At 51.5% G+C, this 15,073-nt stretch overlaps 1 protein-coding gene across 2 annotated transcripts in view; it reads left to right on the top strand.

Annotated features, from left to right (window-relative positions):
- The window catches only part of RGL3 (ral guanine nucleotide dissociation stimulator like 3), a 357,925-nt gene that overhangs the window by 70,462 nt on the left and 272,390 nt on the right, over positions 1-15,073 (top strand). The window contains exon 1 of one of the 2 annotated variants that reach the window (XM_078684186.1): positions 1,647-1,758. The exons of the other annotated variant lie outside the window; for it this stretch is intronic. The gene's annotated coding sequence lies outside the window, so the exon portion shown is untranslated. Of the gene's footprint in view, positions 1-1,646; positions 1,759-15,073 lie in introns of those variants that run through there. 2 annotated transcript variants of the gene reach the window in all.

Below are 15,073 nucleotides of genomic sequence, written 5' to 3'. Positions count from 1 at the left end.
ATACTTTCCAGAAATGTCCTGCCTTTTTTATTCTGTTTAATACACGTGAAAACACAATTTCACGAATTTCAGCTGTTTTATTATTGGATTCCACAAAACAGGGAAAATGCTCCGGTCTGCAAGCCACCACCATCACAGACTTTAATAATAAGAGCAACATAAGTAAAAGTGCACTCAGTTTTGTTTAGTAATATCAAAACAGCAGCATGGCACAGCATGCCATAGGCTGGCCAACCACCACAAGATGTGTTCCTAGTTGCTATTGCCAACCGAAGGGCATCCAATGTTAGTTGGAGGTATAGGCGTCTCGCCACATAACGTTCCCTTTGAGGAAGAAAGTTTTCAGTCGACCACATAGCTTTTGCCTGAATAAAAACTTAGAATTCTGGAAAGAAACAGATGTAAGTGGACTTCCGGTCTGAGGTCGATATACTGCCTACTGAATCACATACAGCTTGCTTAGAAAGGTATTTGTGGTAAGGTCCCGGGTAATATTGGCAAGCAAACCAAAATGTGGTGTGTTCGCTGAGCTGCAGTTTACTTAACAATCTACTGAGACTGCTGTTCCAAGGACCATTGCCAAACGCGATGCCTGCTCGTCTCAGCTCGGGAAGCAACTTGGAAAAAGAACCCTGACAGCGGTTTATGGGCCAAGGAATCCAGACTGTCGCAAGCGGTCAGACCCACAGCTTTCTTAGCATTCTGAGAAAAAGCTCTTACTCAAGTGGTGGGACATGCCCCGCCCTCCTCGTCCCGAAGTTCAAGGGTCTCCGCTGTGTTTTGTGCTCTGTGTTTCTCGAGAGAGCCCTGGGGCGTCGCCCTTTCAGAAGCGATGCCAGCAGAGGCCTTATTTACACAGACGGAGTCCCAGACGGCGCGGGCTGAACCCCTGGCGGTTCCATCTCGGTGGGGCCTGTCCACGGTGCCCCGTGACGCTGCGGAGATGCCTCGTGACGGGGCACTACCGGGCCTTGGTGTCATATGTGTGTACGCTGACGTCTCAGGAGGCCCAGAGTTCTGCCCCCTGGGCTCAGGGCCGAGAAGTTCTCAGAATCCAGTCTGAGAAACATCTGTCCCAGCCAGAGGAGGGTAGGGGTGACGGCGAGTTCAGCCCTCTTTCGGTCCCACGCCTGGGCGAGGCTCTCCTCACCGACCACCACTCGCCATGGTTACTCCTCACCACCACCCCCCATCACTGTGTCACCACCGATCATTCCCTCGCGACCACCTCTCAGCTCCATTCCCCCTCATTCCCTTACCTACCACCATCCAGCCTGGCTCACTCACCACTTTCAGCCCTTGCCACCAGCATCCCCTCTCGCTATCACCCCTGCACACCATCAGGGCCCCTCGCCACCGCACTTCTCACCACTTTCACTCACCCACTCGTCCTCCCTGCTAACAATTACACTCAGTCAAACCATCATCCCTCGCCACAGCCACCACCCACATCAACCCTCACCATCATCGTCCCTCACCGCACCTTCACCATCACCCCCATAGCAACCCCTCACCACAGTCCCTCTAACCAGCCTCCATTATCACCCTAGCATCCGCCAGTCACGCCATCACCCTTCAGAACCACCCCTGCCCCAGTCACCTCCTGACCCCGTGCACGCACATTACCAGAGGGGGGGGGAGGGGGGTGAGTGCTGGTGCTGTGAGGAGCCCGCGTTGTCAAGTTGTGAGGTGCAAGCCGTGAATAAACTGGGCACGTGGACGTGTCTGGTTTCTCAGGTTCAGCGAAGGTGCGGAGAGGTGAGTGGGCGCGAACCAGTCCTCGCTGTTTGCAAAACAGACGTGTGGCGAGGTGTGTGCACTACAAACAGACAACAGTGCGAGCGAAGGGAGCCCCAAACAGAGCGGCATCTCCACTGACTAGTGTGCAGCGTTTCCCAGGCATGTAAACATGTAGGGATTGTCTCTCATTCGCCATAACTGGCCTCACACTCTTCAGTGGAGTCTCACGTGTTCCCTATTACTGGCCTCACACTCTTCAGTGGAGTCTCACGTGTTCCCTATTACTGGCCTCACACTCTTCAGTGGAGTCTCACGTGTTCCCTATTACTAGCCTCACACTCTTCAGTGGAGTCTCACGTGTTCCCTATTACTGGCCTCACACTCTTCAGTGGAGTCTCACGTGTTCCCTATTACTGGCCTCACACTCTTCAGTGGAGTCTCACGTGTTCCCTATTACTGGCCTCACACTCTTCAGTGGAGTCTCACGTGTTCCCTATTACTAGCCTCACACTCTTCAGTGGAGTCTCACGTGTTCCCTATTACTGGCCTCTCACTCTTCAGTGGAGTCTCACGTGTTCCCTATTACTGGCCTCACACTCTTCAGTGGAGTCTCACGTGTTCCCTATTACTGGCCTCACACTCTTCAGTGGAGTCTCACCTGTTCCCTATTACTGGCCTCAAACTCTTCAGTGGAGTCTCACGTGCTCCCTATTACTGGCCTCACACTCTTCAGTGGAGTCTCACGTGTTCCCTATTACTGGCCTCACACTCTTCAGTGGAGTCTCACGTGTTCCCTATTACTGGCCTCACACTCTTCAGTGGAGTCTCACCTGTTCCCTATTACTGGCCTCACACTCTTCAGTGGAGTCTCACGTGTTCCCTATTACTAGCCTCACACTCTTCAGTGGAGTCTCACCTGTTCCCTATTACTGGCCTCAAACTCTTCAGTGGAGTCTCACGTGTTCCCTATTACTGGCCTCACACTCTTCAGTGGAGTCTCACGTGTTCCCTATTACTAGCCTCACACTCTTCAGTGGAGTCTCACGTGTTCCCTATTACTGGCCTCACACTCTTCAGTGGAGTCTCACGTGTTCCCTATTACTGGCCTCACACTCTTCAGTGGAGTCTCACGTGTTCCCTATTACTAGCCTCACACTCTTCAGTGGAGTCTCACGTGTTCCCTATTACTGGCCTCTCACTCTTCAGTGGAGTCTCACGTGTTCCCTATTACTGGCCTCACACTCTTCAGTGGAGTCTCACGTGTTCCCTATTACTGGCCTCACACTCTTCAGTGGAGTCTCACCTGTTCCCTATTACTGGCCTCAAACTCTTCAGTGGAGTCTCACGTGCTCCCTATTACTGGCCTCACACTCTTCAGTGGAGTCTCACGTGTTCCCTATTACTGGCCTCACACTCTTCAGTGGAGTCTCACGTGTTCCCTATTACTGGCCTCACACTCTTCAGTGGAGTCTCACGTGTTCCCTATTACTGGCCTCACACTCTTCAGTGGAGTCTCACCTGTTCCCTATTACTGGCCTCACACTCTTCAGTGGAGTCTCACGTGTTCCCTATTACTAGCCTCACACTCTTCAGTGGAGTCTCACCTGTTCCCTATTACTGGCCTCAAACTCTTCAGTGGAGTCTCACGTGTTCCCTATTACTGGCCTCACACTCTTCAGTGGAGTCTCACGTGTTCCCTATTACTAGCCTCACACTCTTCAGTGGAGTCTCACGTGTTCCCTATTACTGGCCTCACACTCTTCAGTGGAGTCTCACGTGTTCCCTATTACTGGCCTCACACTCTTCAGTGGAGTCTCACGTGTTCCCTATTACTAGCCTCACACTCTTCAGTGGAGTCTCACCTGTTCCCTATTACTGGCCTCAAACTCTTCAGTGGAGTCTCACGTGCTCCCTATTACTGGCCTCACACTCTTCAGTGGAGTCTCTCACGTGTTCCCTATTACTGGCCTCACACTCTTCAGTGGAGTCTCACGTGTTCCCTATTACTGGCCTCACACTCTTCAGTGGAGTCTCACGTGTTCCCTATTACTGGCCTCACACTCTTCAGTGGAGTCTCACCTGTTCCCTATTACTGGCCTCAAACTCTTCAGTGGAGTCTCACGTGCTCCCTATTACTGGCCTCACACTCTTCAGTGGAGTCTCTCACGTGTTCCCTATTACTGGCCTCACACTCTTCAGTGGAGTCTCACATGTTCCCTATTACTGGCCTCATACTCTTCAGTGGAGTCTCACGTGTTACCTATTACTGGCCTCACACTCTTCAGTGGAGTCTCTCACGTGTTCCCTATTACTGGCCTTACACTCTTCTGTGGAGTCTCACGTGTTCCCTATTACTGGCCTCACACTCTTCAGTGGAGTCTCACGTGTTCCCTATTACTGGCCTCACACTCTTCAGTGGAGTCTCACGTGTTCCCTATTACTGGCCTCACACTCTTCAGTGGAGTCTCACGTGTTCCCTATTACTGGCCTCACACTCTTCAGTGGAGTCTCACGTGTTCCCTATTACTGGCCTCTCACTCTTCAGTGGAGTCTCACGTGTTCCCTATTACTGGCCTTACACTCTTCAGTGGAGTCTCACGTGTTCCCTATTACTGGCCTCACACTCTTCAGTGGAGTCTCACGTGTTCCCTATTACTGGCCTCACACTCTTCAGTGGAGTCTTACGTATTCCCTATTACTGGCCTCACACTCTTCAGTGGAGTCTCACGTGTTCCCTATTACTGGCCTCACACTCTTCAGTGGAGTCTCACATGTTCCCTATTACTGGCCTCACACTCTTCAGTGGAGTCTCACGTGTTCCCTATTACTGGCCTTACACTCTTCAGTGGAGTCTCACGTGTTCCCTATTACTGGCCTCACACTCTTCAGTGGAGTCTCACGTGTTCCCTATTACTGGCCTCACACCCTTCAGTGGAGTCTCACGTGTTCCCTATTACTGGCCTCACACTCTTCAGTGGAGTCTCACGTGTTCCCTATTACTGGCCTCACACTCTTCAGTGGAGTCTCACGTGTTCCCTATTACTGGCCTCTCACTCTTCAGTGGAGTCTCACGTGTTCCCTATTACTGGCCTTACACTCTTCAATGGAGTCTCACTCACTCACATTACTGGCCTCACTCTCTTCAGTGGAGTCTCGCGTGTTCCCTATTACTGGCCTCACACTCTTCAGTGGAGTCTCACATGTTCCCTATTACTGGCCTCATACTCTTCAGTGGAGTCTCACGTGTTACCTATTACTCGCCTCACACTCTTCAGTGGAGTCTCTCACGTGTTACCTATTACTGGCCTCACACTCTTCAGTGGAGTCTCACGTGTTCCCTATTACTGGCCTCACACTCTTCAGTGGAGTCTCACGTGTTCCCTATTACTGGCCTCACACTCTTCAGTGGAGTCTCACGTGTTCCCTATTACTCGCCTCACACTCTTCAGTGGAGTCTCACGTGTTCCCTATTACTAGCCTCACACTCTTCAGTGGAGTCTCACGTGTTCCCTATTACTGGAGTCACACTCTTCAGTGGAGTCTCACGTGCTCCCTATTACTGGCCTCTCACTCTTCAGTGGAGTCTCACGTGTTCCCTATTACTGGCCTTACACTCTTCAATGGAGTCTCACTCACTCACATTACTGGCCTCACTCTCTTCAGTGGAGTCTCACGTGTTCCCTATTACTGGCCTCACACTCTTCAGTGGAGTCTCACATGTTCCCTATTACTGGCCTCATACTCTTCAGTGGAGTCTCACGTGTTACCTATTACTGGCCTCACACTCTTCAGTGGAGTCTCACGTGTTCCCTATTACTAGCCTCACACTCTTCAGTGGAGTCTCACGTGTTCCCTATTACTGGAGTCACACTCTTCAGTGGAGTCTCACGTGTTTCCTATTACTGGCCTCTCACTCTTCAGTGGAGTCTCACGTGTTCCCTATTACTGGCCTTACACTCTTCAATGGAGTCTCACTCACTCACATTACTGGCCTCACTCTCTTCAGTGGAGTCTCGCGTGTTCCCTATTACTGGCCTCACACTCTTCAGTGGAGTCTCACATGTTCCCTATTACTGGCCTCAAACTCTTCAGTGGAGTCTCACGTGTTCCCTATTACTGGCCTCACACTCTTCAGTGGAGTCTCACGTGTTCCCTATTACTAGCCTCACACTCTTCAGTGGAGTCTCACGTGTTCCCTATTACTGGCCTCACACTCTTCAGTGGAGTCTCACGTGTTCCCTATTACTGGCCTCACACTCTTCAGTGGAGTCTCACGTGTTCCCTATTACTAGCCTCACACTCTTCAGTGGAGTCTCACCTGTTCCCTATTACTGGCCTCAAACTCTTCAGTGGAGTCTCACGTGCTCCCTATTACTGGCCTCACACTCTTCAGTGGAGTCTCTCACGTGTTCCCTATTACTGGCCTCACACTCTTCAGTGGAGTCTCACGTGTTCCCTATTACTGGCCTCACACTCTTCAGTGGAGTCTCACGTGTTCCCTATTACTGGCCTCACACTCTTCAGTGGAGTCTCACCTGTTCCCTATTACTGGCCTCAAACTCTTCAGTGGAGTCTCACGTGCTCCCTATTACTGGCCTCACACTCTTCAGTGGAGTCTCTCACGTGTTCCCTATTACTGGCCTCACACTCTTCAGTGGAGTCTCACATGTTCCCTATTACTGGCCTCATACTCTTCAGTGGAGTCTCACGTGTTACCTATTACTGGCCTCACACTCTTCAGTGGAGTCTCTCACGTGTTCCCTATTACTGGCCTTACACTCTTCTGTGGAGTCTCACGTGTTCCCTATTACTGGCCTCACACTCTTCAGTGGAGTCTCACGTGTTCCCTATTACTGGCCTCACACTCTTCAGTGGAGTCTCACGTGTTCCCTATTACTGGCCTCACACTCTTCAGTGGAGTCTCACGTGTTCCCTATTACTGGCCTCACACTCTTCAGTGGAGTCTCACGTGTTCCCTATTACTGGCCTCTCACTCTTCAGTGGAGTCTCACGTGTTCCCTATTACTGGCCTTACACTCTTCAGTGGAGTCTCACGTGTTCCCTATTACTGGCCTCACACTCTTCAGTGGAGTCTCACGTGTTCCCTATTACTGGCCTCACACTCTTCAGTGGAGTCTTACGTATTCCCTATTACTGGCCTCACACTCTTCAGTGGAGTCTCACGTGTTCCCTATTACTGGCCTCACACTCTTCAGTGGAGTCTCACATGTTCCCTATTACTGGCCTCACACTCTTCAGTGGAGTCTCACGTGTTCCCTATTACTGGCCTTACACTCTTCAGTGGAGTCTCACGTGTTCCCTATTACTGGCCTCACACTCTTCAGTGGAGTCTCACGTGTTCCCTATTACTGGCCTCACACCCTTCAGTGGAGTCTCACGTGTTCCCTATTACTGGCCTCACACTCTTCAGTGGAGTCTCACGTGTTCCCTATTACTGGCCTCACACTCTTCAGTGGAGTCTCACGTGTTCCCTATTACTGGCCTCTCACTCTTCAGTGGAGTCTCACGTGTTCCCTATTACTGGCCTTACACTCTTCAATGGAGTCTCACTCACTCACATTACTGGCCTCACTCTCTTCAGTGGAGTCTCGCGTGTTCCCTATTACTGGCCTCACACTCTTCAGTGGAGTCTCACATGTTCCCTATTACTGGCCTCATACTCTTCAGTGGAGTCTCACGTGTTACCTATTACTGGCCTCACACTCTTCAGTGGAGTCTCTCACGTGTTACCTATTACTGGCCTCACACTCTTCAGTGGAGTCTCACGTGTTCCCTATTACTGGCCTCACACTCTTCAGTGGAGTCTCACGTGTTCCCTATTACTGGCCTCACACTCTTCAGTGGAGTCTCACGTGTTCCCTATTACTCGCCTCACACTCTTCAGTGGAGTCTCACGTGTTCCCTATTACTAGCCTCACACTCTTCAGTGGAGTCTCACGTGTTCCCTATTACTGGAGTCACACTCTTCAGTGGAGTCTCACGTGCTCCCTATTACTGGCCTCTCACTCTTCAGTGGAGTCTCACGTGTTCCCTATTACTGGCCTTACACTCTTCAATGGAGTCTCACTCACTCACATTACTGGCCTCACTCTCTTCAGTGGAGTCTCACGTGTTCCCTATTACTGGCCTCACACTCTTCAGTGGAGTCTCACATGTTCCCTATTACTGGCCTCATACTCTTCAGTGGAGTCTCACGTGTTACCTATTACTGGCCTCACACTCTTCAGTGGAGTCTCACGTGTTCCCTATTACTAGCCTCACACTCTTCAGTGGAGTCTCACGTGTTCCCTATTACTGGAGTCACACTCTTCAGTGGAGTCTCACGTGTTTCCTATTACTGGCCTCTCACTCTTCAGTGGAGTCTCACGTGTTCCCTATTACTGGCCTTACACTCTTCAATGGAGTCTCACTCACTCACATTACTGGCCTCACTCTCTTCAGTGGAGTCTCGCGTGTTCCCTATTACTGGCCTCACACTCTTCAGTGGAGTCTCACATGTTCCCTATTACTGGCCTCATACTCTTCAGTGGAGTCTCACGTGTTACCTATTACTGGCCTCACACTCTTCAGTGGAGTCTCTCACGTGTTACCTATTACTGGCCTCACACTCTTCAGTGGAGTCTCACGTGTTCCCTATTACTGGCCTCACACTCTTCAGTGGAGTCTCACGTGTTCCCTATTACTGGCCTCACACTCTTCAGTGGAGTCTCACGTGTTCCCTATTACTCGCCTCACACTCTTCAGTGGAGTCTCACGTGTTCCCTATTACTAGCCTCACACTCTTCAGTGGAGTCTCACGTGTTCCCTATTACTGGAGTCACACTCTTCAGTGGAGTCTCACGTGCTCCCTATTACTAGCCTCACACTCTTCAGTGGAGTCTCACGTGTTCCCTCTACTGGCTTTATACTCTTCAATGGAATCTCACTCACTCACATTACTGGCCTCATACACTTCAGTGGAGTCTTATTACTGGCCTCATACACTTCAGTGGAGTCTCACGTATTCCCTATTACTGGCCTCACACTCTTCAGTGGAGTCTCACGTGTTCCCTATTACTGGCCTCACACTCTTCAGTGGAGTCTCACGTGTTCCCTATTACTAGCCTCACACTCTTCAGTGGAGTACCAAGGGTGGCCTATTACTGGCCTCACACTCTTCAGTGGAGTACCACATGTTCCCTATTACTGGCCTCACACTCTTCAGTGGAGTACCACGTGTTCCCTATTACTGGCCTCACTCTCTTCAGTGGAGTACCACGGGTGCTCTATTAGTGGCCTCACACTCTTCAGTGGAGTACCACGTGTTCCCTATTACTGGCCTCACTCTCTTCAGTGGAGTACCACGGGTGCCCTATTACTGGCCTCACACTCTTCAGTGGAGTACCACATGTTCCCTATTACTGGCCTCACTCTCTTCAGTGGAGTACCATGGGTGCCCTATTACTGGCCTCACACTCTTCAGTGGAGTATCACGTGTTCCCTATTACTGGCCTCACTCTCTTCAGTGGAGTACCACGGGTGCCCTATTACTGGCCTCACACTCTTCAGTGGAGTACCACGTGTTCCCTATTACTGGCCTCACTCTCTCAAGTGGAGTACCACGGGTGCCCTATTACTGGCCTCACTCTCTTCAATGGAGTACCACGTGTTCCGTATTACTGGCCTCACTCTCTTCAGTGGAGTACCACAGGTGCCCTATTACTGGCCTCACACTCTTCAGTGGAGTACCACGTGTTCCCTATTACTGGCCTCACTCTCTTCAGTGGAGTACCACGGGTGCCCTATTGCTGGCCTCACACTCTTCAGTGGAGTACCACGTGTTTCCTATTACTGGCCTCACACTCTTCAGTGGAGTACCACGTGTTCCCTATTACTGGCCTCACTCTCTTCAGTGGAGTACCACGGGTGCCCTATTGCTGGCCTCACACTCTTCAGTGGAGTACCACGTGTTTCCTATTACTGGCCTCACACTCTTCAGTGGAGTACCACATGTTCCCTATTACTGGCCTCACACTCTTCAGTGGAGTACCACATTGTAACGGGGTGGGAGCTGCAATCCCGATTGAATGGTGGAAAGCTGACTGTACTTCCCCTCCTTCCCTCCAGTCTGATTGGGACACCCGTCCCCTACTCTCGGACAACAAAGACGACTTGAGGGAAGGCGCCTTTAACTGGGATCGCAGCAGTGATGTGGCCACGCCCCCTCATGACGTAGGAGGACCAGGACTGGACAAAGGCCCGGAAGCCCTCTACTGGGGGTGTGTCGACACCCGGGAGGAAGGAAGTCAGGACGAGGAGGATCGAGGCGGAGTAGATGGCGTGCGAGGAGAGGACGGAGGAGAAAGCATGGAAGACGGAGGTGGAGAGCCAGGAGGCCAACGACCCGGTGAATCGCCGTGCCACACTCCCGAGGGAGGAGTGTGGCTTTCTCAGGTACGGCGGCGTTGGGCAGCTTGGGTCGGGAGTAAAGGAGCCCGTGTATAATATTGTATAGCGTCCCTCCCATTTCCCTTCCCGCTTACCTCAAACCCCCTACCCTCCTATCCGCCCTTCTGATCCTCACTCCCCCCCCTTTAGAACACCGATCACCGTTATTAGTTGTACAGCACAGGTGTCCCTCACTATCACTTGGTCCCCCGTGGTGACACCGGAATCAGTGCATTAACTGACGGTATCCCTCTCTGTTGGTTTTCTCGTTGCGGAGCTGACCAGGCAGAAACATCCCTTGACGTGGAGAGAACAGCAGCGTCATCCCAAGGCAGTACAACCGCCATCACGGACCGGGTGGAGTTTGCAAGAGAACGCTTGACATTCCGAACCAGAAAAACCTTTATACGAATAAAACCCTCTTTACGCAGAATTAGTGTTCAGCCTGTTCTTGAGTTGCCCATTGAACCTATCGAGCCCGCTCCCACACCCTCGCTACACACATGTTCCCTATTACTGGCCTCACACTCTTCAGTGGAGTCTCACTCACTCACATTACTGGCCTCATACACTTCAGTGGAGTCTCATTACTGGCCTCATACAATTCAGTGGAGTCTCACGTGTTCCCTATTACTGGCCTCACACTCTTCAGTGGAGTCTCACGTGTTCCCTATTACTGGCCTCACACTCTTCAGTGGAGTCTCACGTGTTCCCTAATACTGGCCTCACACTCTTCAGTGGAGTCTCATTACTGGCCTCACACTCTTTAGTGGAGTACCACGTGTTTCCAATTACTGGCCTCACTCTCTTCAGTGGAGTACCGCGGGTGCCCTATTACTGGCCTCACTCTCTTCAGTGGAGTACCACGGGTGCCCTATTACTGGCCTCACACTCTTCAGTGGAGTCTCACGTGTTCCCTATTACTGGCCTCACACTCTTTAGTGGAGTACCACGTGTTCCCTATTACTGGCCTCACACTCTTCAGTGGAGTACCACGTGTTCCCTATTACTGGCCTCACACTCTTCAGTGGAGTCTCACATGTTCCCTAATACTGGCCTCACACTCTTCAGTGGAGTCTCATTACTGGCCTCACACTCTTTAGTGGAGTACCACGTGTTCCCAATTACTGGCCTCACTCTCTTCAGTGGAGTACCGCGGGTGCCCTATTACTGGCCTCACTCTCTTCAGTGGAGTACCACGGGTGCCCTATTACTGGCCTCAAACTCTTCAGTGGAGTCTCACGTGTTCCCTATTACTGGCCTCACACTCTTCAGTGGAGTACCACGTATTCCCTATTACTGGCCTCACACTCTTCAGTGGAGTACCACGTGTTCCCTATACTGGCCTTATACTCTTCAATGGAGTCTCACTCACTCACATTACTGGCCTCATACCCTTCAGTGGAGTCTCACGTGTTCCCTATTACTGGCCTCACTCTCTTCAGTGAAGTCTCACATGTTCCCTATTACTGGCCTCACGCTCTTCAGTGGAGTCTCACGTGTTCCCTATTACTGGCCTCTCACTCTTCAGTGGAGTCTCACGTGTTCCCTATTACTGGCCTTACACTCTTCAATGGAGTCTCACTCACTCACATTACTGGCCTCACTCTCTTCAGTGGAGTCTCACGTGTTCCCTATTACTGGCCTCACACTCTTCAGTGGAGTCTCACATGTTCCCTATTACTGGCCTCATACTCTTCAGTGGAGTCTCACGTGTTACCTATTACTGGCCTCACACTCTTCAGTGGAGTCTCTCACGTGTTCCCTATTACTGGCCTTACACTCTTCAGTGGAGTCTTACGTGTTCCCTATTACTGGCCTCACACTCTTCAGTGGAGTCTCACGTGTTCCCTATTACTGGCCTCATACACTTCATTGGAGTCTCACGTGTTCCCTATTACTGGCCTCACACTCTTCAGTGGAGTCTCACCTGTTCCCTATTACTAGCCTCACACTCTTCAGTGGAGTCTCACGTGTTCCCTATTACTGGAGTCACACTCTTCAGTGGAGTCTCACGTGTTCCCTATTACTAGCCTCACACTCTTCAGTGGAGTCTCACGTGTTCCCTATTACTGGCCTCACACTCTTCAGTGGAGTCTCACGTGTTCCCTATTACTAGCCTCACACTCTTCAGTGGAGTACCACGGGTGCCCTATTACTGGCCTCACACTCTTCAGTGGAGTACCACATGTGCCCTATTACTGGCCTCACACTCTTCAGTGGAGTACCACGTATTCCCTATTACTGGCCTCACTCTCTTCAGTGGAGTATCACGGGTGCTCTATTAGTGGCCTCACACTCTTCAGTGGAGTACCACGTGTTCCCTATTACTGGCCTCACTCTCTTCAGTGGAGTACCACGGGTGCCCTATTACTGGCCTCACACTCTTCAGTGGAGTACCACATGTTCCATTATACTGGCCTCACTCTCTTAAGTGGAGTACCATGGGTGCCCTATTACTGGCCTCACACTCTTCAGTGGAGTATCACGTGTTCCCTATTACTGGCCTCACTCTCTTCAGTGGAGTACCACGGGTGCCCTATTACTGGTCTCACACTCTTCAGTGGAGTACCACGTGTTCCCTATTACTGGCCTCACTCTCTCAAGTGGAGTACCACGGGTGCCCTATTACTGGCCTCACACTCTTCAGTGGAGTACCACGTGTTCCCTATTACTGGCCTCACACTCTTCAGTGGAGTCTCACATGTTCCCTAATACTGGCCTCACACTCTTCAGTGGAGTCTCATTACTGGCCTCACACTCTTTAGTGGAGTACCACGTGTTCCCAATTACTGGCCTCACTCTCTTCAGTGGAGTACCACGGGTGCCCTATTACTGGCCTCACACTCTTCAGTGGAGTACCACGTGTTTCCTATTACTGGCCTCACACTCTTCAGTGGAGTACCCCATGTTCCCTATTACTGGCCTCACACTCTTCAGTGGAGTACCACATTGTATCGGGGTGGGAGCTGCAATCCCGATTGAATGGTGGAAGCTGACTGTACTTCCCCTCCTTCCCTTCAGTCTGATTGGGACACCCGTCCCCTACTCTCGGACAACGAAGACGACTTGAGGGAAGGCGCCTTTAACTGGGATCGCAGCAGTGATGTGGCCACGCCCCCGCATGACGTAGGAGGACCAGGACTGGACAAAGGCCCGGAAGCCCTCTACTGGGGGTGTGTCGACACCCGGGAGGAAGGAAGTCAGGACGAGGAGGATCGAGGCGGAGTAGATGGCGTGCGAGGAGAGGACGGAGGAGAAAGCATGGAAGACGGAGGTGGAGAGCCAGGAGGCCAACGACCCGGTGAATCGCCGTGCCACACTCCCGAGGGAGGAGTGTGGCTTTCTCAGGTACGGCGGCGTTGGGCAGCTTGGGTCGGGAGTAAAGGAGCCCGTGTATAATATTGTATAGCATCCCTCCCATTTCCCTTCCCGCTTACCTCAAACCCCCTACCCTCCTATCCGCCCTTCTGATCCTCACTCCCCCCCCCTTTAGAACACCGAGCACCGTTAGTAGTTGTACAGCACAGGTGTCCCTCACTATCACTTGGTCCCCCGTGGTGACACCGGCATCAGTGCATTAACTGACGGTATCCCTCTCTGTTGGTTTTCTCGTTGCGGAGCTGACCAGGCAGAAACATCCCTTGACGTGGAGAGAACAGCAGCGTCAACCCAAGGCAGTACAACCGCCATCACGGACCGGGTGAAGTTTGCAAGAGAACGCTTGACATTCCGAACCAGAAAAACCTTTATACGAATAAAACCCTCTTTACGCAGAATTAGTGTTCAGCCTGTTCTTGAGTTGCTCATTGAACCTATCGAGCCCGCTCCCACACCCTCGCTACACACATGTTCCCTATCACTGGCCTCACATTCTTCAGTGGAGTCTCACTCACTCACATTACTGGCCTCATACACTTCAGTGGAGTCTCATTACTGGCCTCATACAATTCAGTGGAGTCTCACATGTTCCCTATTACTGGCTTCACACTCTTCAGTGGAGTCTCACGTGTTCCCTATTACTGGCCTCACACTCTTCAGTGGAGTCTCACGTGTTCCCTAATACTGGCCTCACACTCTTCAGTGGAGTCTCATTACTGGCCTCACACTCTTTAGTGGAGTACCACGTGTTCCCAATTACTGGCCTCACTCTCTTCAGTGGAGTACCGCGGGTGCCCTATTACTGGCCTCACACTCTTTAGTGGAGTACCACGTGTTCCCTATTACTGGCCTCACACTCTTCAGTGGAGTACCACGTGTTCCCTATTACTGGCCTCACACTCTTCAGTGGAGTACCACGGGTGCCCTATTACTAGCCTCACACTCTTCAGTGGAGTACCACGTGTTCCCTATTACTGGCCTCACACTCTTCAGTGGAGTACCACGTGTTCCCTATTACTGGCCTCACACTCTTCAGTGGAGTACCACGTGTTCCCTATACTGGCCTTATACTCTTCAATGGAGTCTCACTCACTCAAATTACTGGCCTCATACACTTCATTGGAGTCTCACGTGTTACCTATTACTGGCCTCACACTCTTCAGTGGAGTCTCTCACGTGTTCCCTATTACTGGCCTTACACTCTTCAGTGGAGTCTCACGTGTTCCCTATTACTGGCCTCACACTCTTCAGTGGAGTCTCACGTGTTCCCTATTACTGGCCTCACACTCTTCAGTGGAGTCTCACCTGTTCCCTATTACTGGCCTCACACTCTTCAGTGGAGTCTCACCTGTTCCCTATTACTGGCCTCACACTCTTCAGTGGAGTCTCACGTGTTCCCTATTACTAGCCTCACACTCTTCAGTGGAGTCTCACCTGTTCCCTATTACTGGCCTCAAACTCTTCAGTGGAGTCTCACGTGTTCCCTATTACTGGCCTCACACTC

Source organism: Lissotriton helveticus, chromosome 1_1 (genome assembly GCF_964261635.1).
Source record: "Lissotriton helveticus chromosome 1_1, aLisHel1.1, whole genome shotgun sequence".
Lineage (NCBI taxonomy): Eukaryota > Metazoa > Chordata > Amphibia > Caudata > Salamandridae > Lissotriton > Lissotriton helveticus.
The sequence above is the reverse complement of the archived record's forward strand: the minus strand, read 5'-3'. Positions and strand labels throughout refer to the sequence as shown.